Source organism: Elephas maximus, chromosome 2, assembly GCF_024166365.1.
Source record: "Elephas maximus indicus isolate mEleMax1 chromosome 2, mEleMax1 primary haplotype, whole genome shotgun sequence".
Classification (NCBI taxonomy): Eukaryota; Metazoa; Chordata; class Mammalia; order Proboscidea; family Elephantidae; genus Elephas; species Elephas maximus.
The window spans coordinates 62,001,338-62,027,066 of NC_064820.1; the positions used below are offsets into that span (position 1 = coordinate 62,001,338).

Below are 25,729 nucleotides of genomic sequence, written 5' to 3' on the forward strand. Positions count from 1 at the left end.
ACAGCTCTTTAGAGAAAAAGATTGGGGTAGAAGGTGCTGGCAGACACTGTTTTCTTATTTAGATTATATTCGATGAAAATCTTTCTTTGAAGTTGCTACATTGGTTAGGAATTTCCCCTCCAAGAGGAGGGAAAATACTTTAAGAACTATCAAAGCAAATTTCATAATTTTCCTATGAAGGCACCAAATTTCCAGTCACCCTAGGGGAGAAAACAGTAGACCAGATCACTTCCTGCACTAGTAAAAGAAACACCCATCTCTGAGAGGTCCTCATTTTTTAGACATTGTTGTATTCATATCCACGGAGAGAGAAGATAGGATGTAGGTTCCTTGATACATTTCCTCTGCAAGTTGAATTAGCACAATGCTATTTCTAGCATGTCCTTTCATGTCAGCATTTATAACTTTGGCTTTAGTTCCTTTCATTTATAATAGCATCATATTGTGGTAAAACTAAGACTGCCATATTACTATATTCCTGTAATGATCAACAGGCAATAAAGTGGGCAAAGGGGCAATAAAATGGGCAAATCTGCTAAAAGAGACCTCTTTAAAGTTTTAAGAAGCAAACTTGTCTCTTCGACTACCAAGGTGTGCCTGACCCAAGTCATGGATTTTTCAATCACCTCATATGCATGTAAAAGCTGGCCAATGAAAAAGGAAGACAGAAGAATTGAGGCATTTGAATTGGATAGGCCATGGCCATAAATGGACACAAAAAGAAAAAACAATAAATTACGTTTCATCACTGTTGAAAATATCTGGTAAGCAAAAGACATTATTGACAAAATAAATAGGCGAAACAGGAACTGGAGGAATATATTTGCAAAATATATATCTTACAGAGGACTAGTATCTGAGATATATGAAGGACTCCCATAAGCCAGTAATAAAAAGACAAACAACCTGATAAAAATGGGCACACATTTGAAAAGTCACTTTACAGAACAAGAAATACTAATAATGGTCCACAGGCATATAAAATTCTTATCATCATTATTTATCAGAGAAATGCAAATTACAACTGTAATGACCAAAATTTTAAATTTTAATTTTAAATCTGATGACATCAATATGGTGAAGGTATTGAGCAACAGGAATTCTCATACCTTTTTATTGTGAATGTTAAATGGTACAGGCAGGCTGGCAAAAGGTCTGGCCTTTTCTTATAAATATAAGCACATACCTACACTATGGCCCATCAGTTTCACTGCTAAGTATTTACCTAAGGAAGGTGAAAATGTGTGTGTGTACAAATAGTCTTGTACGGGAATGTTCATAGCAGCTTTTTTTATTCATTGTTATGTTGTTGTTGTGTGCTGTTGAATCAATTCCGACTCACAGCGACCCTATATGATAGAGTGGAACTGCCCCATAGGGTTTCCTAGGCTGTAATATTTATAGAAGGAACCTTGGCGGTGCCAGGCCTTTACTCCGATGGAGCTGCTGGGTAGGTTCAAACCTCCAACCTTTCAGTTAGCAGCTGAGCACTTATCTATTGCACCACCAGGGCTTCTTATTCATGTTCCTGTTGTTAGGTGCCATCGAGTGGATTCGAACTCATAGCAGCCCTATGTACAACAGTACATGGTAACCTTGTTCATAGTAGCCAAAATTAAAGCAGTGGAGTAGTCCCTCAGAAACAGGCTTGTGCTGTTCACTAAGCTAGTACTTTACAATACATCAATCTGACAACTCTGTTTTCGTATTTGCCGTCTCTTATTTTGTTAACTTCTTTTTATTTTTTCTCTGGCTTGTGGTTGCTGTTTACCCATCACTTGTGCACCCTTGTGGCTTTGGCTTTATTGACTCCTCAACCTGTTTCGCTGCATATGTGCTACTTTCTCCTGGTCAAAACTCACTGTATATGTCCCTGGCTGATCCCTAAATAATTATAAATAAATAATTTGTAATTAATAAAATTTATGTAATTAATTTATATAATAGATATATAAATAAAAATAAATAATTATTTTGGATCAGGGACCAGTTTTTAGTCTAGTCAACTGTGGCCGCATCATTTGTTTATCGGGCACCTCCTAGAGCCAACCACTAGACTAATCTCACAATACATATTTGACATTGGTATCTTTGAAGAGAAAAGTTGGCTGTGAGCCTGGCATCTCATAGACCGTTCTTCCATCTTGTATGTCTTTCTCACTTTATTCTAGAGCAGTATTTGGGGCATGATTACAACAAGATTAAAAGGCGGTTGCTTTGCGATTTTCTCTTCAAGTTCTTATCAGCACTTGGTCTAATGCAGTTGCATGTAAGGAATTTCAGGAGTCTTTGAAACAGTTGGGGATGGTTGTGAGAGAGTAAATGTAAGTGAGCTTACAATCTTCTAACAAGAAATAATATACTTTGGGTACCTTGCTACATAGATGTGTCATATATCTAATGTATTAGTTTTCTATTGCCGCATAACAAATTACTACAGACAGATTACTAAAACAATACATATTTATTAGCTCACAGTATCACAGGAATCTGAGCATAGCTTAGCTGGGTCCTCTGCTCAGGATTTCACAAGGCTGTCAGATAGATTGTGTTCTCATCTGGAGGCTTGACTGGGGAAGGATCTGCTCCCAAGTTCATTCATGTTGTTGGCAGAATTTATTTCCGTTCATCTGTGTGAGCTAGGGCCCCAGCTTTTCACTGACTGTTGGCTAGAGATGGCCATGATGTCCTAGAAACTGCCTGTGGTTCCTAGAGATCTCCCGTAGTTCTTTGCCATGTGGAGTTCCTCAACATGGCTGCTCACTTTGTCAAGGCAGCAAAAAGAATCTCTTAACTCAGGGAGGGCCTTTTCCCTCTTTTAAGGGCTTTCACCTTATTGAGTCAGCCTCCCCTACAGTAATCTCACTTCTGATTAATTCAAAGTCAACTGATTTCTTCAATTATGGTATAATCTAAGGAGCCCTGGTGGTGCAGTGGTTTAGCACTTGGATGCTAACTAAAAGATCGGTGGCTTGAGCCCACCAGCTGCTCTGTGGGAGAAAGATGTGGCAGTCTGCTTCTGTAAAGATTTACAGCCTCGGAAACCCTATAGGGCAGTTCTACTCTGCCTTATAGGGTCACTAGAGTTAGAATTGACTCAACAGCAATGGGTTTTATGGTATAATCTATTGACTAAAAGCAAGCCACAGGTCCCACACATACTCAAGGGGAGGGAGCTATACAGGGCATGAGCACCAGGCAATAGGAATCATGGAGGTCACTCTGTCTGCCACAGCCGGAATTCTCTAGTTTTGTAAGGAGACTTTGTTGTTGTTGTTAGGTGCTGTTGAGTCAGTTCTGACTCATAGCCACCCTATATACCACAGAATGAAACACTGTCCCATCCTGTGCCATACTCACAATCATTATTATGCTTGAGCCCATTGTTGCAGCCACTGTGTCAATCCATCTCGTTGAGGGTTTTCCTCTTTTCCACTGACTCTGTACTTTACCAAGCATGATGTCCTTCTCCAGGGACTTATCCCTCCTGACAACATGTCTGAAATATGTAAGACACATCCTTGCTTCTAAGAAGCATTCTGGTTGTACTTCTTCTGAGATGGCTTTGTTCATTCTTTTGGTACTCCATGGTATATTCAATATTCTTCGCTAACACCACAATTCAAAGGCGTTATTTCTTTTTTGGTTTTCCTTATACATTGTCCAACTTTTGCATACATATGATGCAATTGAAAATACCATGGCTTGAGTCAGGTGCACGCTAGTCTTCAAGGTAACATCTTTGCTTTTCAACACTTTAGAGTCCCTTTGCAGAGGATTTGCCCAATGCAATGTGTCTGTTGATTTCTTTACCGCTGCTTCCAGGGGTGTTGATTGTGGATCCAAGTGAAGGGAAATCCTTGACAACTTCAATCGTTTCTCCATTTATCATGATGTTGCTTATTGGTCTGGTTGTGGGGATTTTTGTTTTCTTTAAGTTGAGGTATAATTCATACTGAAGGCTGTGGTCTTTGATCTTCATCAGTAAGTGCTTCAAGTTCTCTCCACTTTCAGCAAGCAAGTTTGTGTCATCTGCATATCAAATGTTGTTAATAATTCTTCCTCCAATCCTGATGCCCAGTTCTTCTTCATATAGTCCAGCTTCTCAGATTATTTGCTCAGCATACGGATTGAATAGGTATGATGAAAGGATACAACCCTAAATGTACACCTTTCCTGACTTTAAACCTATCACTATCCCCTTGTTCTGACCAAACAGCTGCCTGTTGATCTATGTAGAGTTTCCTCAGGAGCACAATTAAGTGTTCTGGTATTCCAGTTCTTCCCAATGTTATCCAAAATTTGTTATGATTTGCACAGTCAAATGCCCTTGCATAGTCAATAAAATACAGGTAAACATTTTTCTGGTATTCTCTGCTTTCAGCCAGGATCCATCCGACATCAGCAATGATGTCCCTGGTTCCACGTCCTCTTCTGAATCTGGCCTGAATTTCTGGCAGTTCTCTGTCAATATATGCTACAGCCACTTTTGAATGATCTTCAGCAAAATTTTGCTTGTGTGTGATTTTTAAGGAGGTTTACACCACATCAAGTTTCTGTATTGAAGAAAAGAGTGTTTAAGCCTGGAATGGGGCTGAGTTTCAAACTCATTGCTCAGTTTGATCTGGATTGTCTCTTGCTGCAATACGAATGCCCAATTTAGGAGTTTCCTGAATTTGAGAAGGGTTGTTTCCGTAGGGTGAACCTACATCTTTTTAAAATTGACACCAGCAAATTTATCTTAGTCGGAAACACTGCCGTTGCTCTGGGAGATGCCGTGTTGTATCTTATTATAGATTGAATTTCGTCCCCTAAAATGATATGTTGAAGTCTTAACCCCAGTACCTATGAATGAGACTCTGGAGATAGGGTTTTTGAAGATGTTATCAGTTTAACACAACGTCATACGGGAGTAAGATGAGTCCTAATCCTACATGACTGATGTCTGTATAAAAGAGGAGGCCATGCACAGAGACAGGGAGACAGAAGAAGGATGCTATGTGATGTTGTAGGTGTAAGCCAAGGAACACCTGGCACTACCAGAAGCTAGGAGACAATAATGGAACATATTCTTCCTCAAAGCCTCAGAAGGAATCAACATGGTTGGCACCCTGATCTCAGACTTCAAGCCTCCAGAACTATAAGACAATAAATTTCTGTTCTTTTAAGCCACATAGTTTGCAGTATTTTGTTCTGGCAGCCATAAGAAACCAGAACAGATCCCTAGAACTTCTCCAAGATCTAGGTGAGCAACGAGGAGGAGGTGTGAGGGGAATGCAGAAACCCTGAGGAGTGAAGGAGAGGAAGCTGTCCAATCCCACCTATGTCGTGGAAGTCTATTGTGGTCTGAAATGAAACCAGAGTATAATTCAGGTGTGAATTCCACCACATTCATGATAGGCCGGGTGCTATCCAAAACTAATCATATCATTTTATAGGATAGGAGACACACTAACGTATAAGTCAATTTTTGTTTGATACTATGTTGTGAGTTGGTGATACATAAATTATAAATACATGAGCCCTAGACTTTAACACTAACATTTGTAACTTTAAGAAACATATAATTCTTATTGCATGCAGGTGTTTCACGTTACACACCCACCAAGAGCACGTCTTATTGAGTTACTTATGAGATTCTTCTCTTGGAGTTTATGAAAACAATAATATTTATTGACTGCTAATGCTCTTTGTATAGGTAGGTGGCAGATCAGACGTAGTAAAAATTATTCAGTGAATAAAAGAATGAATGAATGAACCCATACTACAAGAACAGTTGTATATATATATAGTTATATATACCATATGTATGATATTTCATCACTAATAAGATGCATTTTTTTACATTCTAATAACTCTGAAATTAAGAGGTATCATATTGATGTTGGTAGTATTTTTTCTTTCACATGAAAATAAATGGTGCATCTTAATTGATTATTTTTTGATGTTTAATTGATGTTTTATACTCAACAAATGTAGTTTGTACATCTACTTTACCTGTGTAGTTTGTATTTCTACTAGGTAGGCCTGTCCCTTTATTACAGTAAGCGGTAATATATTCATTTCTAATAATTTACATTTTAAAATAGAACATTTTTATTAGTTTTTACTTTTTTTAAATAGATTTAACTATGTGTTCATACCTGTTATCAATCATTCACATGGATAGGGCCCAAAACTTTCTCTTCTCTGATAACCAGTAGCCATGAAATTGACTTTGACTCAGGGAGACCTCATGTGCATCAGAGTAGAATTGTGTTCTATAGGTTTTGCAAGAGCTGATCATTTGAAAGTAGATCATCACGTCTGTCTTAGTCACCTAGTGCTGCTATAACAGAAATACCACAAGTGGATGGCTTTAACAAAGAGAAATTTATTGTCTCACAGCCTCGTAGGTTACAAGTCCAAATTCACGGTGTTAGCTCCAGGGAAAAGCTTTCTCTCTCTGTCAGCTCTGGAGGAAGGTCCTTGTCCTCACTCTTCCCTGGTTAAGAGCTTCTCAGGCTCAGGGACCCCATGCCCAAAGGATGCACTTTGCTCCTGGTGCTGCTTTCTTGGTCGTATGAGATCCCCGACTCTCTGCCTTCTTTCCTTTCCTTTTATCTCTTGAGAGATAAAAGGTGGTACAGGCCACACCCCAGGGAAACCCCTTTTACCTTGGATCAGGGAGGGACCTGAGTAAGGATGGTGTAACAATCCCACCCTAATCTGTCAACACAAAGTTACAAAATGGAGGACAACCACACAATACTGGGAATCATGGCCGAACCAAGTTGACACATATTTTTGGGGGGACACAACTCAATCCATGACTGCGCCTTTCTTCTGAGATGTCTCTGAGTAGACTCAAACCTACAACATTTCAGTTAGCTGCTGAGCATGTTAACCCTTTGTACAACCTAGGCACTCCCCGCTCTGATAAGCACTCTGCAAAATTGTCAGCTTCAATTGCCTGTTGATGTAGGAATGGCAATTTAACCTTTTTTGTGAGCATAGGGCATGTGGGAGAAAGATGTGGCAGTCTACTTCTGTAAAGATTCACAGCCTTGGAAATCCTATGGGGTGCTTCTACTCTTCCTATAGAGTCATTATGAGTCCAATTTGCCTCAATGGCAGTGGGTTTCGGTTGTTTGGATTAGCATAGGGCAGTTGTTGTTAGGTGCCATCAAGTTGGTTCCAACTCAAGGCAACCCTATGTACAACAGAACGAGCCACCGCCTGATCCTGCACCATCCTCACAATCCTTGTTGCAGCCACTATGGCAATCCATCTCCTTAGGATCTTCATCATTTTTGCTGACCCTCCACTTTGTCAAGAATGATGTCCTCCAGGGACTGGTTCCTCCTGATTACATGTCCAAAGTATGTGAGACAAAGTCTCACCATTCTCACTTCTAAGTAGCATTCTGGCTGGACTTCTTCCAAGACAGATTTGTTCATTCTTTTGGCAGGCCATGGTTTATTCAATATTCCTCACCAACACCGCAATTCAAAGGCATCAGTTCTTCTTTGGTGTTCCTTATTCATTGTCCAGCTTTTGCATGCATATGAGGTGATTGAAAACACCATGGCTTGGGTCAACATAGGGCAGAGTGTAGGCGTTTATGGGCTGCCCTGGATTTTAGCAGACTGAGCGCAACCTCAAGAAAATTCCCTCATTACTCAGTGATCATTTTCTATGTCAGTCTATTCAGGGATCTGTCACACCTCCAGTGCCTGGAGTTTGACTTCTTAACTTTTGACATCAATTCTGTGTAGACTCCAGTGCCTGTCTTTGTGCTCACTATTTAAGTGTTGCTGTTGGAGTGGGTGGTAGTATGCTATTTGAACTGTCATAGTGACCAGAAACTCATTCTTCTAACCTTGTTGTTGGCTGTCAATTGTTACTTTACAAATCTCTCATGAAAAAGTCTCCACATTCCAGATTTGATCCATCATACATAGACAATTTTTTTTTTTCAAAAGGCTTTAGGATGAGTTGGACATCAGATTCCAAACTGATTTCTTCATTGGTTGGTATATCAACAGTATGAGGTAAAGGACAGTGTCTGGTTAGTGAGGTAGGGAAACAGTAACACCTCAGTTCAAAACCTAGGTCCTCTGGCCATTTGTCCAGTTCCTTTTTACTTTCCTTAGATAATTAAACGTAATTGCAGAGAACGTATAAAAATAGAGTGCTCATATCCTGGATGTGACATTTAATGTATCAGCCTGGGGAAATTCACTGACTTATTCTTTATAGGTTGAAATGAGTCCTTTTTTTAATTTTGTTCAAAATCTTATAGCTTCGCCTGCTAATAGTGTTAATAAAACCTTTAAAAAGTTACTAAGTACCATCTCTTCTCCTTCAACTCCTGAAATACAGAGCTGTAGAAGAGATGAAAGAATACGACTAAAAGCTTTAATGTTTAAATTGAAAGTGGAAAAGTGTGCTTTCATAAAGGATTTAATTTGTAGTGGTTCAAACCATATAAATACTTGGATTTAAATTATTTCCTTTTCATTTGATGGTACTGGATTTATATAAAAGCAGAAGGCTTACTGATTGCTTGCTTTGAGTTGATTCATGATGGCCTCATTGGATGTGAAAATCAAGGACAAACATGCTCATCTGGGATTCTCATGGGCTCATACCACATAGGGAAAAACATTTAGATTTTTGTACTGGTAGCTCGGTAGATGGAACTGTACAGAGCTACTTTGCACCATGTGTTATGTACTCTGGAATATGCATTCTATAAATATTTCATGAGCCATCAACTTATTGAGTAATATCCTAGCTGATTATTTTTATGGAGAACATAGCAGTTTCTTTAGTTTTTCATTATTCTTTATGTCATATATTTTCCTTTTCATCTGAGACTCTCTGGCCCTGGCGGTACAGTGGTTAAGAGGTACGGATGCTCACTAAAAAGTCAGCAGTTCCAGTATACTAGCTGATCCTTGGAAACCCTATGGGCAGTTCTACTCTGCCCCTATAGGGTTGCTATGAGTCAGAATCGACTCAATGGCAATGGTTTTAGTTTTGGTTTTCTGGATAATTCAGGCAAGAAAAGGGAAAGTGTGTACAATTTAAAAACGCAGTCTTCTAAAGAGTTATCCATATGAGATTAAATGGACAGTGCTAACTCCAAAACACAGATGAGAAACTTTAAGGGGCAGAGAGTCTAAGTTAACAGCAGTGAAACAACGTGGGCAGAGATGAGGGAATGGTGACACAATGTGAAATCTGTAACCATGTCGATGAACTATATACATGTAAAAATTATTGAATGGGTGCGTGTTTTGTTGTGTGTATTTTCACCAAAAATAATTAAATAAATAAATAACCGGAGTGGGCTAATAGGCTTGAATTCTCTAAGCTCCTGGTGTTCAAAAGAGGGTGCACATCAAAGGAAACCTGGGGAGCTTTGTAAAATAAAAACACAGCCATCTCAGACCTCTTCATTCAGAAGCTTCCAGTGGTGAGATTCTGAATGTGTCTTCTTAAATAGCTTTTCGATACCTCTGGCTTTTTACTCTGCTAAAAACCACAGAGGAGGCCCTGGGTGGCACAAATGGCTAAGCACTCAACTACTAACAGGAAGGCTGGTGGTTTGAATCCACCCAGAGGTGCCTGGGGAGAAAGGACTGGTGATCTGCTTCTGAAAGGTCACAGCCTTGAAAACCCTATAGAGTAGTTCTACTCTGACATACATCGGGTCATCATGACTTGGAATCGACTTGACAGCAACTGGTTGTTGTTGTTTTGTTTTTTTAGAACCACAGGATTAGATAAATACACTGTTTACTGATTTATTCTGTGTGTAAAGCTATAATTTGTGTCTTGACTTAAAATTCTTGAGAAATTTTCATATCATACAATCTTCCTAAATTTCCAGTTTGGAAGTCAACACTTGATTATAATCCTGTCTATATATCCCCTTACATTTGTATTGGACTTTGCGTTTCTCAAAGAGCCTTCATTACATCCTCAAAACCATCTTGTAAGGTAGGCCATGGCCAGTATGCAAGGATTGCAAGTTTGTTTATTGCACATGATCACTTGCCTGAGGGGACGTGTGGGGCCTCAAATCCAGCCCACACACCAAACTCGAAGCTATAAACCTGCATCAGGCTGGATTTGCCTAGAGGAGACACCTTTTCCAAATCCCCACAAAGGTGAGCCATAGGTTAGCAGCAGCCCTCAGGTGAGTAAACCAGGGGCTATTATCCCTATTTAAGGCATGAAGAACTGGAGAGGCTCAGAGAGGCTCAATGACTTTTACAAGATATTATAGGCAGTGAGTGGCCAGGTGAGATGGAGTCACTTGGCTTAATCTGATGTTCTTTCTGCCATATGAAAGACTATTTATGCCTATTCTTTGAAATGTGATTCCCCCAAAATAGTTTCACAGGTACTCAAGTTATTTACTGAAACTTGCTTCTGGCCATACTACTGCATGGAAAGACTTTCTTTTCCTTTTTGGTCAGTTTTGATCAAGTTGATCATAACTTTGTTGTGATTTGCATTTGAGAACAAACAGCATATGAACAAAACAAAACAGCAATCTGATACCTTTCGAAATTCTGGGCTATCTAAAAGTTCAGATAAAAAATGGGAAAATCAGTACAGTCTCTGGCAGTTTTCATAAAGGCAGTGTGTACAAGATCACCCTACTGATACAATTGTTTTTTTATTTATTGGAAGCAGTAGTAAGCTGTAGATGAGGAACTCAAGTTCTTATCCTGATCGTTTTCCCTGACCATGCATGCATAACACAATTTATGATAAAAATAAATAAATCTTTGTTTTTTTCTTTTTTTTTGCCTTCAACTCTCCATGTAGGGTGGAGACCAGGCAGTAAGTTTTTACAGGTCTTTTTTTAAGAGTCTTGCAATAATGGATAGGAAGTCCAACATGAACAATAACTAATAATGATTAATGAGGTCCTATGGCTCCCTCGTGCTGCAGTGATTACAAGCTTGGGTATTACCCAAAAGTAAGTAGTTCGAGTCTACCAGCTGCTCCTTGGAATCCCTATGGGACAGTTCTACTCTGTCTTATATGGTTGCCCTGAGTTGAAATCAATGGGATGGCAACAGAATCGGTTTTTTGTTTTGGTGGCTCCTTTCTAGGCTGGCACCCTACCTGACTAGTAGCCTGTCTCCACATTCCAGGGGCAGCTCACTCAAAAACCTGGAAGAGCTCCAGACATCTCCAGGCATTGGAATCCAAGTATAACTGATTCTCAGCCATAGAAAAAGGTAGAGGTTTATTCTCTTATCTCACTTTAAGATCTGCCTCCATAGTCTTCAATTTCTGCCCCAGGACTAGTTTCTTTCTAGGATTATTAGCAATAGCAGCATCTACTCATTTTAGGAGAAACCTCACTTCTGCCCAGAAGGATGTGGTGTGTCTGTGTGGGCCCCACAAGTATGTCAGTTCAGTCAGACATCAGTACATGGGTCAAAGTCAGACATGAGTACATTAGTCAATGTCTGGGTTAGTTATTCAGTCTTAAATGACGGTTCATGTAGAACACTGAAGTCCTCTCAGCCTGTAGCTGGACCAAGTTCAGTCCTGTTCTTATTCTCTTCTCTGAAAATTTCAGATAACCCTGGGTCCAGGTTCAAGGATCATTTTTTATACCCCTCTATTCCTAGTATTGGCTAATTCTTTTTGGCATAATGACTCTGTGTATTCCTTCCATCTTCTTTTGATGCTTCCTGCGTTGTTTAATGTTTTCCCCATAGAATCCCTCACTATTACAGCTCGAGGCTTGAATTTTTTCTTCAGTTCTTTCAGCTTGAGAAATGCTGAGCGTGTTCTTCCCTTTTGTTTTCCATCTCCAGCTCTTTGCACATGTCATAATACTTTACTTTGTCTTCTTGAGCTGCCCTTTGAAATCTTCTGTTCAGTTCTTTTACTTCTTCAATTCTTCCTTTTGCTTTGGCTGCTCGATGTTCAAGGGCAAGTTTCAGAGTCTCCTCTGACATCCATCTTGGTCTTTTCCTTCTTTCCTGTCTTTTCAATGACGTTTTGCTTTCTTCATGTATGATGTCCTTGATTATACCAAAAAGAATTAGTCGATGTTCAACCATTTCAAGAGGTGGCATATGATTAGGAACCAATGGTACTGAAGGAAGAAGTCCAAGCTGCTCTGAAGGCATTGGTGAAAAACAAGGCTCCAGGAACTGATGGAATATCAATTGAGATGTTTCAACAAACAAATGCACTCGTCTATGCCAAGAAATATGGAAGACAGCTTCCTGGCCAACTGACTGGAAGAGATCCATATTTATGCCTATTCCCAAGAAAGGTGATCCAACTGAATGTCGAAATTCTAGAACAATATCATTAATACCACACACAAGCAAAATTTTGCTGAAGATCATTTAAAAACAACTGCAGCAGTATATCAACAGGGAACTGCCAAAAATTCAGGCCAGTTTCAGAAGAGGACGAGGAACCAGGGATATCATCGCTGATGTCAGATGGATCCTGGCTGAAAGCAGAGAATACCAGAAGGATGTTTACCTGTGTTTTGTTGACTATGCAAAGGCATTCAACTGTGTGGATCATAATAAATTATGGATAATATCGCAAAAAATGGGAATTCCAGAACACTTAATTGTGCTCATGAGGAACCTTTACATAGGTTAAGAGGCAGTTGTTCAGACAGAACAAGAGGATACTGATTGGTTTAAAGTCAGGAAAAGTGTGCGTCAGGGTTGTATCCTTTCACCATACCTATTCAATATGTATGGTAAGCAAATAATGCGAGAGGCTGGACTATATGAAGAACGGGGCATCAGGATTGGAGGAAGACTCATTAACAATTTGTGTTATGCAGATGACACAAGGTTGCTTGCTGAAAGTGAAGAGGACTTGAAGCACTTACTAATGAAGATCAAAGACCACAGCCTTCAGTATGGATTGCACTTCAAAAATGAAGAAAACAAAAATCCTCACAACTGGACCAGTGAGTAACATCATGATAAATGGAGAAAAGATTAAAGTTGTCAAGGATTTCATTTTACTTGGATCCACAATCAACAGCCATGGAAGCGGCAGTCAAGAAATCAAAAGATGCATTGCACTGGGTAAATCTGCTGCAAAGGACCTCTTTAAAGTATTGAAGAGCAAAGATGTCACCTTGAAGACTAAGGTGTGTCTGACCCAAGCCATGGTATTTTCAGTCACATTATATGCATGTGAAAGCTGGATAATGAATAAGGAAGACTGAAGAATAATTGACGCCTTTGAATTGTGGAATTGGCGAAGAATATTGAATACACCATGGACTGCCAAAAGAACGAACAATTCTGTCTTAGAAGAGTACAGCCAGGATGCTCCTTAGAGGCAAGGATGGCAAGACTGCATCTTACATATTTGGACATGTTGTCAGGAGGGATCAGTCCCTGGAGAAGGACATCATGCTTGGCAGAGTACAGGGTCAGTGGAAAAGAGGAAGACACTCAATGAGGTGGATTGACACAGTGGCTGCAATGATGAGCTCAAGTATAACAATGATCGTAAGGATGGCTCAGGACTGGGGAGTGTTTTGCTCTGTTGTGCATAGGATCCCTGTGAGTCAGAACAGACTCGATGTCACCTAACAACAACAACATTCCTAGTATGTCAAATGGAGATGAAAATTCCTTACAGATTGTTGTAAGGATCAAATATAATACATGATACCATGTCATCTAAATGGCATGTTTTGTACAAATACTGTTTGTTTATATATTTATTCATACATTTACATTTATTTAACAAACACTGAAAAAGCAACTACCATGTGTCGTGTACTACTCTAAATGCTTTAAAAATGGTAACTTGTTTACTCTTCATGGTATCCCTTCGAAGTAAGCACTATGTTTATCTCCATTTTTTCTCCTTTTTGAGACTCAGAGAAGATAAGCAATGTTCCCAAGGTCACACAGCTAGTTGTAGAGAAGTCAATCGGTCTGGTTTCAGAATCCATAGTCTTGGCCATTTTTGTCTGGCTAAATCTAGACTTAGAATTTTACTATCTTGCAGACTTGACCAAAAAGAAACAAATAAAAAATAATTTATTTGCATACAAATGAAACCTTAAATAAAGGCCTTGTTTAAAGGAAGAGATTATTCAAACATATAAATCATTGAGAAAACAAGGATCGGTGTTCTTTCAGATTCCAGTTGTGTGTTGTCTACCGTTAAATTTTTAAATATATATATATATATGTATATATATCACTGAATGATAGAAAGCAAAAATAAAGTCCCCATCCTTAACCTGAGAAGCCCTGGCGGCACAATGGTTAAGCACTCGGCTGTTAACTGAAAAGTCAGTGGCTCTAACCCATCAGCCGAGCTATGGGAGAAAAGACCTGGCAATTTGAACTCTAGGAAACCCTGTGGGGCAGTTCTACTCTGTTCTGTAGGGTTGCTATGACTTGGAATCTATTTGATGGAACACAATAAAAACAGCAACATCCTTAATTTAGAGTCTTGGTTAAAGCACTTAAAGTGTGTTCCCAGGACTGGCGACATCAGCATCTCTTGAGAGTTTGTGGGCAATGTGGGTTTTCAGATCCACCCACCCCTGTTGAATCAGAATCTTGGTTTTACTTAATTTTTTATGCACCTTAAATTCAAGAAGCACTCGTCTGGAACAGTTTATGTTCCAGCCCTCCCAGAAAAATGTAACATTACACAGGTGTAAACAGCTGTATACCAGATATGCCCAGGCTGGGGCCACTGGCTGACCTGAGGGCTGAGAGGACCAATATGTCCATACACCTAAGACCTGTTTACAACATGTCACTATTCATCACTTCAAGAACTCTATGCTAGTACATGCAGTTTACCATTAAGAAACCCCCTATTTATAGTGCTTCTATCTGATACAGACCTCCCAGAGCACCATTTTCAAGCTCCCTTTCAAGCCCTACAAGTGGTAAGGTGCACTTATATTCCATTCTAGAGCTTAACTAGTGGATCTTTTTGAATAGACACACAGCTCCATTAATGCCATCATGCCGATGCAAGCTATCCTAAGGCATTATGTGTGTGTTTCAGATCCTTGGTGCTTTTCTGCTCTCCTGGTTTAATTTTGACACTTCTCCAGTCCCAGGGGATTTTTGACTCCTACCTATCCACACTGGAGCCCTGGTGGCAGAGGGGTTAAATATTCAGCTGCTTTTTTTTTTTTTTTTTTTTAACCAAAAGGTCGGCAGTTCAAATCCACCAGCCACTCCTTAGAAACCTTACGGGGCAGTTGTTCTCTATCCTCTAGGGTTGGGATGAGATAGATTTGACTCAACGGCAACAGATTAATAGGTTTCCTATCTACACCACTACCCATCTGTCAGTTTGTTGTACTGTGATAGCTTTCACATTTCTGTGATGCTGGAAACCATGTCACTGGTATTTCAAATACCAACAGATTGCCGTTGGTGGACAGATTTCAGCAGAGCTTCCAAATTAAGGTAAAGTAGGAAGAAAGGCCTGGCTATGTATTTCTGAAAATTAGTCAATGAAAACCTTACAGATCACAACAGAATATTGCCTGAAATAGTGGAAGATGAACCCAAATATATTAACAATCATGAAGATGGTGCAAGACCAGGCAACATTTCATTCTGTTATACATAAGGTTGAGTCAGAGCCATCTGGATAGCAACTAACGATACCACCACCTACCCACAGTGATTCTTCCTATCTGTCTCAGACCTCTGCATGTGGGGCTCTGGTCTGAATATATTTGCCAAGTTTTTCTTGTACCTTCCTGTCCTGCTTGGACATCCTGATACTCACTTTAGCATGCCTCTTTGGATTTTGAATATTGTTTGTATCTTCTTGCTATGCTTGACTTTGGAGTCTAACCTCAATGCTCACAGCAGCTGCATGACTCAAGTCTACAGGACTGGTTGTACACATGAACCTGAACCCAGCTTCTGCTCCTGCTCTTCCAGGCTTGATCTGGCTCCTCCAGTCCACCACTCAGCAGCATCTCTTGCCTGGCACAGAGGCCTAGGTACTGTAGGCACTTTTTTGTTGTTGTTGAACATGAGAACGTGAATGCCCTCCAACCAAGGTGAGGCTATGAACACATTCAATCACTGAGGGATGGATTTTGTTTCAATTTCTGATGCCAGAAAAGCTGATTTTGTTAAATAAAAACACAGGCAAAACACAGTCTAGTTTTGTTGATAGAAAAAAAATGGAATCTCCTGATCAAAGCAGATTAGATATTTTATGATCCAATCAATTGCTAACATGAAATAAGGCGACGTAAGCTCCTAGAATGATGCTTGGTCCACATCTATGTATACTAATAAGTGCTACTTCTCTTTCATTTTATTTGGATCCACAATGAACACAGTCAAGAAATCAAAGGATGTATGGCATTGGGCAAACAGCTGCAAAAGGCCTCTTTCAAAAGTTAAAAAGCAAAGGTGTCACTTTGAGAACTAAGGTGCACCCAGCCCAAGCCATGTTGTTTTTACTTGCCTCATATACATGCAAAAGCTGGACAATGGATAAGGAAGACCAAAGAAGAATTGATGCCTTTGAAGTATGGCATGTTGGCAAAGAATATTGAATATATTCTTTGGACTACCAGAAGAATGAACAAATCTGTCTTGGAAGAAGTACAGCCAGAATACTCCTTAGAAACAAGGATGGCAAGGCTTCATCTCCCATACTTTGGACATGTTATCGGGAGAGAGCAGTCCCTGGAGAAAGAAATCAAGGTTGGTAAAGTAGAGGGTCAGCAAAAAACAGGAAGACCCTCCATGAGACAGATTGACACAGTGGCTACAATAGTGGGCTCAAACGCAGCAAGGATTGTGAGGATGGCTCAGGACTAGGCAGTGTTTCGTTCTGTTATACACAGAGTTGCTTTGAGTCAGAACCAACCTGACAGCACTTAATAACAACAACAACAACAACAGAGTTGTCTTTCTCTTGGCAATGAGTTCAAACAAAATAGAAAAGATCTGCTTTGATACTGTAGGTACACCTGACCTTAGTGTCTGTCTTCCTGGGGGCATATTTTAAGCATTATATGAAAAGTCTGAAACCATTAAATTCTAGGGGCCAGCTCTCTCATTACAGTCAGCAGCTTACCATCAAGAAGAGTTGTTATTATTATTGTTTTTTGACAAAGGTTTTCCCATAACCAATAAAAGCTACAGAGCAGACTTTGCAGATTCAGGGCTGCTGTAGGGTATGATGCCAGCTTGTGAATGAAAAGTATGGGTTCTGTTCAACTTGGTTCAAACCACTGAGTATCTGGTTTATGCAAATAATGGAGAGCATTTGTCCAGACACCTGGCATGTGCAAATTGCTTCTCATTTTTATACCTGCGAATTAGGAATCCAAGACCCCAGCAAGGTTATGAATAAATAACAGGGCTAAGGGCTTAACGACCAAAGTCTTCATTAAAATAAAACAAGCTTTAGCTCAAGAGTTAACAAGCCCGCCACTCTGTAAGTAGTGTATTCCAGTTCTTCCTTGTGCTCTTTGTGGCTTATTTTCATCAGTCATTTCTTTTTCTTGTTTTCCTTTTCTTAAAAGTAATGTCCTCATTTTGATGGCTTTTGGCAGATGGTACACAGCCCTGGTGATGCAGTAGTCAAGAGCTCAGTTGCTAACCAAAAGGTCGGCAGTTCAAATCCACCAGCCACTCCTTGGAACTCTGATGGGACAGTTCTACTCAATCCAGTAAGGTCGCTATGAGAATTGACTTGAAGGCAATGGGTTTAGCTTTTCTTTTTTATTTTTGGTTTTGGCAGATGGTGCACCAAGGAAACCTGTCTTTATATAGTGAGCTTGGTTGGTACCAGAATGAGATCAGGGGCTTTTGATTTCCTCCTGTTCATAAGTCTCAGAAAAGAGTTGGCTCTGGACAAAATTGCAAAAAATGCATCATTCCATTCTATGAGGTTCCTCTTTCTCTACCCTTAGTTCTTTGGGAGAATTTGCTTTCCCCAGTGATCTCTTTTTCCTTCCCCCTTCTGAAAACTTATTTTCAGGAAGTAAACAGAAAAAAAAAACTCATACAGACATTAAAATCATAGTAATTTCCTTTTACCAAGAATATTGGTATTTTTAAGGAGAAGCCACATTACCCACCCACCCCCCCAAAAAGAAAAAAGGAATCTTTTGATTGTAGAATGTTAGGCATTAGTGAGCAGATGGAGAAAACATTTTGATTGGGGCAAGGAGACCTAAGTTCCATTAAAATCACTCCACATAGGCTGCCTTTTCTGCCTTCACACAGGGAAGGCTGTGCTTCAGGGATGAAAAATCAGGATTAAAGTGAAAGGTGGAAGATATGTGTGAGAAAAAGAGAAGGGATAAATATCTGTGCAATGCTAAGGAGTTGAAGTTATCATATAGGTTAAGAAGCCAAGGCTTTAAGTCAATGTGTGAAAACAAGGATAGTGACAGTCCTAATAATTCTGAAAATGTGGTGTGCTTGTAATGTAAAAACATTCTTTTGAAGAGTGAAAAGTTCTTCTGTAAAAGCTTCATATCATTTTTTATCTTGTTAGTATTTTCACTGGTTTCATGTTTGATTTGCTCAAAGTGAAGCACTCTTACACAGAAAATAATTCTAGGCCATAATATCTGTCTTAGTCATCTAGTGCTGCTATAACAGAAATACCACAAGTGGATTTCTTTAACAAAGATAAATTTATTTCTTCACAGTGAAGTAGGCTAAAAGCCCAAATTCAGGGCATCAGCTCCAGGGGAAGGCTTTCTCTCTGTTGGCCTTCTCATCAGTCTTCCCCTGGACTAGGAGCTTCTCCACACAGAGACCCTTGGTCCAAGGGACTTGCTCCACTCCTAGCACTGCTTTCTTGTGTTAGGTCCTCAACTCTCTGCTTGCTTCCCTTTCCTTTTATCTCTTGTAAGATATAAGCTGGAGCAGGCCACACCCCAGGGAAACTCCTGTTGTATTGGATCAGGAATGTGACCTGGGTAAGGGTGTTACAATCCCACCCTAATCCTCTTTAACATAAAATTACAATCACAAAATGGAGACAACCACACAATTCTGGAAATCATGGCCCAGCCAAACTGATACACACATTTTTTGGGGGACATAATTTAATCCATGACATCTAATCAGATATAATGTAATAGCCAGCCTCCTATGTGGCCTTCAATAACCCTTGCCTCCTGGTATCCATGCCCTTGTACAGTCTTTTCCCACACTGAATATTGTTGATCTATGTGGCAAATAGCATACAGTGGAAGTAACAATGTGTGACTTCTGCAAGGGTAAGTCAGAAGGCCATTGAAATGTCTTCTTTGCACTCTCTTGCAAAACTGGCTTTGGAGGAGGCCAGGTACCATGTGATAAGAACACTTACGCATTCCTATGTATGGTCCATGAGGAGAAGGACTAAGTTCTTCTGCTAATAACTGGCATCAACTTGCCAGCCACATGTGTGATCCACCTCGGAATCAGATCCTCCAGGCCCAGTCAAGGTTTCAGATGACTACAGCCCCAGCTGACATCTCAGCTACTATCCTACGAGAGACCTTAAGTCAGAGCCACCCAACTAAGCTGCTTCCAGACTCGTGATCCACAGATTCTGTAAGAGATAGTAAATGTCTATTTTTATTTTAAGCCAGTAAATTTGGGGGATAATCTGTTACACAGCAATAGATACATATTAGTTATTGGGGTACCTGGTAAGATACAGATCCTGGCTGGAAGTTTGGATAGGAAAGTCAATGAGTTAAGTCGATAAATGTGACTCTGGTCCACATGGCCCAGTGTGATTTTATGGATTGTAGTTATGTGGTATAAGTCCTAAAATTACGACCCAAAGTTATGTGTACCTTGACCTCTAGGGAAAGCCTGGGGAACTTCAAATGGCCTAACCACAAATTCCTTTTCCCCATTGCGCTCCTGCAGATAAGGTTCTCCAGCCAAACAACCCTCCTTATCATGTGAACCAGGCACAGTGCCTGCTAATACCAGAGTGGAGGGCTTCAGTTTTCCGTCAGCCCATGGAATTATTCAAACAAGCCAATCATATCCTTCCACAGAAAGGAATTAGTGCATCCTGCATGACTCCACTGGGAGAGGGTCCTTAAAGCTCACGCCTGGTTTCCTCCAGGCTCATGTGTGCCTTTTCGCTTCACTGATTTTACTTTGTATCCTTTTTCTGTAATAAAACAAAGCAGCCAGTATATCAAGTCCTGTGAGTTCTCCTAGCAAATCATCAAAACTGGGGGTGATCTTGGGGACCCCGATACACCATTCATTGTCAGATTCTGTCAGCTTTGCATTCAAAATATATCCTGAATACAGCCATTTCTCATCTCCTCCACTGCTTCTCTTTTTTTCCACTGCTTCCACCGCTGTCAAAACATCATCTCTCTCCTAGATGGCTTATCCTCCTAACTGGTCTCTGTTTCCACTTCCCTTTTTGCAGCAGAGCAGACTGATCTGATTAAAACATAAACCCGACCTTATCACTTCTGTTTAAACCCTCCAGTGGTCTTACATCTCACTCAAAGGAAAAGCAAAGTCCTTACTATGATCTAAATAATCTGGTACTCCATTCCTTCTTTGTGTCCACATACTCCTGTCTCCCTCACTCATTTCACTCCAGTCACACTGGTTCACTGTTATTCCTCACAGTCATGTTCTCCCCTCAGAGCCCTTCCACTCAAGTTATCTTGCCCTGGAATATTCTGACCAGAGATATCTGTGTGGCTCTATCCCTCACTTCCTTTAGACTTTTCATTAAATATGGCCTTCTCTGAGACTAGAGGGACCCCGGAGGTCATGGTCCCTGGACCCTCTGTTAGCCCAAGACTGGAGTCATTCCCAAAGCCAACTCTTTAGACAGGGATTGGACTGGATTATAAGACAGAAAATAATACTGGTGAGGAGTGAGCTTCTTGGCTCAAGTAGACGCATGAGACTTTGTGGGCAGCTCCTGTCTGGAGGCGAGATGAGAAGGCAGATGGGGACCGGAGCTGGCTGAATGGACACGGGGAATACAGGGTAGAGAGGAAGAGTGTGCTGTCTCATGAGGGGGAGAGCAGCTAAGAATACATAGCATGGTGTGTATAAGTTCTTGTGTGAGAGACTGACTTGATTTGTAAACTTTCACTTAAAGCACAATTAAAAAAAAAAAATTATGGCCTTCTCTATAAGGCCTTCCCTGGCCACCCTACCTAAAATGTCAACCCCCTACTTACATTCTCCATTCCTCTTTTGTTTTTCTACTTAACACTTATTATCAATGTACTATAAGTACTGCTTATTTATTATGTTTATCTCCTGTCTCTTTGACCAGAAAGTAACCTCCAAAGGAGCAGGGATTTTTATCTGTTGTGTTCCAGCTGTACCTCCAGTGCCTATACCAAAACCTGGAGTAGAGAACACACTCAGTAAATACTTGCTGAATGAACAAGTACAGGACTGAATGAATAATACATAAATGAACCCCTGCTGACCCAGCCCCAAATCTCACGTCCTTTTATACTTTGTAGATACTATTTCTTATTAATATATCTTATTCTATTTGTCTGCTACTTCTAATTAACAATCATTTCCTAATTCTGCTTATATTCTCTACTCCTAGAAAAGTGCCTGGCACATTGCATTTTTAAATGAATGAATGACCTTTTTGTGTGTTGCTAAATTGCTTTCCAAATGATTATTCCAAATTACACTGTGATTAACGGTATATGAGTGGCCACTTTCACTAAGATAAGTCAGGATTTGGGTTTTTTTTTTTTTTGGTAACTTAATCATGCTCAGTGGTTATATGGGACCCAGGTGGCACAGTGGTTAAGCATTTGGCTGCTAACCAGAAGACTGACAGTTCAAATCCACCAGCCACTCCTTGGAAACCCTATGGGGCAGTCGTACTCTGTCCTATAGGGTTGCTATGAGTCAGAATCGATTCAACAGCAATGGATTTGGTTTTTTGGTTTTAAGTGGTTATATTGTCTTTCATTTATTTCTTTGATTGCTACTACTTAAATATTTTCATGGTTTTTGAAATTTATAAATCTATTCTGACTGTAGTATTTTGTGGTTTATATAAGAAATCATTAAAAAATAAAAAAGACACAAATAAGTTTCCAAAGAATATGGGAGAGGTTTCTTTGCATTAGCAGGATTGGAGAGTGTTTGAGGCATAGACCAAATACCTCCAGAGACAAGATACCAGTTGTGGTCGAGTCAGTTCTGACTCATGGCAACCGCGTGTGTTTTAGAGTGGAATTGTCTCCATAGGGTCCTCAGTGGCTGATTTTTTGGAAGTCAATCACTGAGACTTTCTTCTGAGGTACCTCTGAGGGAACTTGAACCTCCAACATTTTGGTTAGCAGCCGAGCACTTTAACCATTCATGCCACACCGGGACTCCTCCAGGAGACAGATAGGCAGCTGGAACGAGTGAACCTGGAGCAGAAAGCCGGCAGCTCCTGAAGACAGGTCACGCCCTCTCCACAACCTCAGCTGATACTCAGCCAACTGAAGCTGTGTGGGGAAATGGGCTCAGATGTTGCCAGAGAAGGTAAACATCATGTTGTCAGATGTTTACCTTCTTCAGAATTAAACCTTTTACTTCCTAGATCTGGAGGTGAAAATACACAAGAACATCAATAGAAAAAACATGTACCTAAAAGATAATGAAATGATAAAAATACTAAAAAGTAATCAAGAGTATTATTAACGTGAACAAGTTTGATATAGACTCGCCAACCTCGAGAGTATTGAATATATTATGTATTTTATACTCAAGAAGTATTGGGATGGCTTAGGATGATTAAGAATTAGTTTTTGTTACTTTGTCTCCCCTCTATCAGATTTCCAACTTGTAATGATGGCACTGTAGTTGGTGAAAGGCCATTCTTACGTCTGAATCAGAATAAGATGATTCTTTTACAGCAGCTGTCAAATTCCTGGCTGATATAGAGCCAGGTCAGCAGAAAGTGCATGGCGTACACGTTTTATCAACCACACAAGGCAGCCGCATACTGAATTTGCATTGCCAGTTGCCCTCTGTGCACACTCTCCTGGAGTTATGTGCAATGTAACTATGGTTCTTCTTAAAGATCAGTATTCTTGAAGAAATCCCTTGTTTTCAACGAGTGTCCTGCCAGAAGAATAAGGGAAGAGCATTACTAACACAGGACAACCTATTATTAGGACTGTTCCCTTAGTGATAAATCAGAGCTGGTATCCTAGGGCGAGCCGCGTCTCTTAGGTAGACTTCAACTTTTCTTCTCACAATAGAGGACCGAGAAGCTGTTGAATGCAAATTGAGGTTCTTCCTGAGTTCTGTTGGTGACATTCCCAGAGCTTAACTCTTGGCAATTACCTTGTGCTAATCTTTTTTTTTATTATTATTTTTATTTTTTTCAGATCTGAGGTTTTCTATGGCTGCTTAGGGGCTTCCATGATACAAGAGGAGCTCACACATGTCTTTTTGTGAAAGTACCTATGGTGAGTATGCACCACTTAGAGTTCCAAAGGAGACAGCCTTCGTTGCGCTCAGAGCGCTCAACCAAGTGCCATGGAAGGATACAAAAGAGGGAGAAATTTGGTTTAACATGCCTAACAGGAGGCAGGAAACCCTGGTAGCATGGTGGTTAAGTGCTACAGCTGCTAACCAAAAGATTAGCAGTTCAAATCCACCAGGTGCTCCTTGGAAACTCCATGGGGCAGTTCTCCTCTGCCCTGTGGGGTTGCTATCAGTTGGAATTGACTCAACGGCAATCTTTTATTTTATTTTATTAATAGGAAGTAGCACCAGAAATATTGAATAGTGGCTTGTTTAGTTTTGATTAAGGTATGATTGTTATGTTGCTACATGAGGTAAATTACACAAAACATACTTTCATAATACCAAGTAATGACTGTACTCTATCACAGTGGCGTTCTCCTGTTTTCTAAACATTATTGCTTTATTAGTCAAGCCAATAACACGATTTTCATTCATTCTTCTGTCTTATTTCCACTGTCAAACAAGTCTCTGGGCAAAATAATACAATAATTGAGCCCATTCTTCCCTAATTTAAATATTTTCTGAATTTAGAATTAGATTCTTGATACTTAAATGAGATCTCATCTTGTATTTACCCTGTTCGGAAAGACAAAAGTATTTAGGAACTGCGATGGCTTTTCCTTAACAACAACAACAAAAAAGATGCATAATAGCAATATACTTAAATGACAGGTTATTAGTTTGCGAGACTATGTAAGATTCACAGGCTGCTATGTATCAGGTACCAGCTTAATAGTTTAAAATATTTGTTTCTCAAATAGTTCTTACTCAGGGAGTATTATAAATTACCTTTCTTACAAATAAAAGCAAAAACACAAGTTCAGAGAAGTTAAGTAATTTGTCCATTGAGCCAGTAAAGGACAGAGCTAGGCAACAGATTCTCTTCTAGGGTCTCCAGAAGGAACATAGCCCTGCGGAGATCTCAATTTTAATCAGTTCCTGGGTGGTACAACAAGTTAAGTGCCGGAATACTAGCTGAAAGGTTGGTTGTTTGAACCTACCCAGAGATACTTCAGAAGACAGGCCTGGTGTTCTGCTTCTGAAGGATCACAGCCAAAAACCCTATATAGCAGTTCTATTCTGTACATGTGGGGTTACCGTGCTTTGGAATCAACAAGATCTACTCTGGTCCTCTGACTTCCAACCCATTACCTTCGAGTCAATTCTGACTCATAGCAACCCTATAGGACAGAAGGGTAGAGTTGCCCCATAGGGTTTCTAAGATGCAGCTGGTGGATTCGAACTGCTGACCTTTTAGTTAGTAGTCATAGCTCTTAACCACCGTGCCACCAGGACTCCTCCAGAACTGTAAGATAATAAATTTGTGTAGATTTAAGATGCTAAAGCTTGTGGTAATTTGTTACAGCAGCAATAGGAGTTAATACATCGTGGAACAATAAGTTTTAGCTAATAAATTTCTAATGTGCAAGATTCGTGCACAGGAGGGCATCTTTGTTTAAATGTATGGACTTAAATAATTATCTGCTCAACAGGTGCTTTTATTGATGAAGAAAAAACTTGCATTGAACTTGAGTTTATCTCAATCATCACTTTGTATCTCCCATTCCTTACCATAGTATTATTTTTTGTTTGTCTTAATCATAGCCAAAAAATAAAATACTACACTAGAATGTCTGTGGTGGAGAGGGATTTCCACAATGCTGCTGTGTCTGGTATGATGAAACAACTACTCCTGAATGAAATTTCTAACTGGAAAGCACAAAGTTCTTCAAAATTCACACAGAATAAGAGGCTGGCCTTTCTGGGCAGGAGGATGCTATCTGTCACCACGATGACTTTCTGCCAGAATGAGTAATCAGCTGTTCTAAGAAGGAGACTTTCAGGCAAGAAGAGCCAATATAACCTACTCCAACGAGTTTGAGATTTTAGAGTCTTTTGGTAAGCCTGTATTATTCTAGGTACTGAATGATTTAATTAATATAAATCAATGCACTTTTTTTTTTTCTATACCTGAATACTTTCTTATTTTTTTGCACATATAGCCATCTGACCTCTCACCTAAAGCCATTTGCTTTGCACCTAATAGCAGAGCATTTTAGCTTGGCTGACATAAGTTTTCTGTGTGCCTGCTTGTGAGTGCTTTTGGTTGTCAGAAAGTAAAAATTAAAGCATTCAACAAACACCCTTATCTCTGTTGAACAAACACAGAACTGAAAGAGTACAGTAAGATATTCAATATAGAA

General features: G+C 39.9%; 1 long non-coding RNA gene across 1 annotated transcript in view; it reads left to right on the forward strand.

Moving 5' to 3' along the window:
* LOC126064799 (uncharacterized) overlaps positions 1 to 25,402 on the forward strand; it is a 50,492-nt gene extending 25,090 nt beyond the window's left edge. The window contains exons 2-3 of the long non-coding RNA XR_007514642.1: positions 23,384 to 23,464; positions 25,131 to 25,402. This is a non-coding gene — a long non-coding RNA (uncharacterized LOC126064799). The remainder of the gene's footprint in view (positions 1 to 23,383; positions 23,465 to 25,130) is intronic.
* Positions 25,403 to 25,729: the final 327 nt, after the last annotated feature.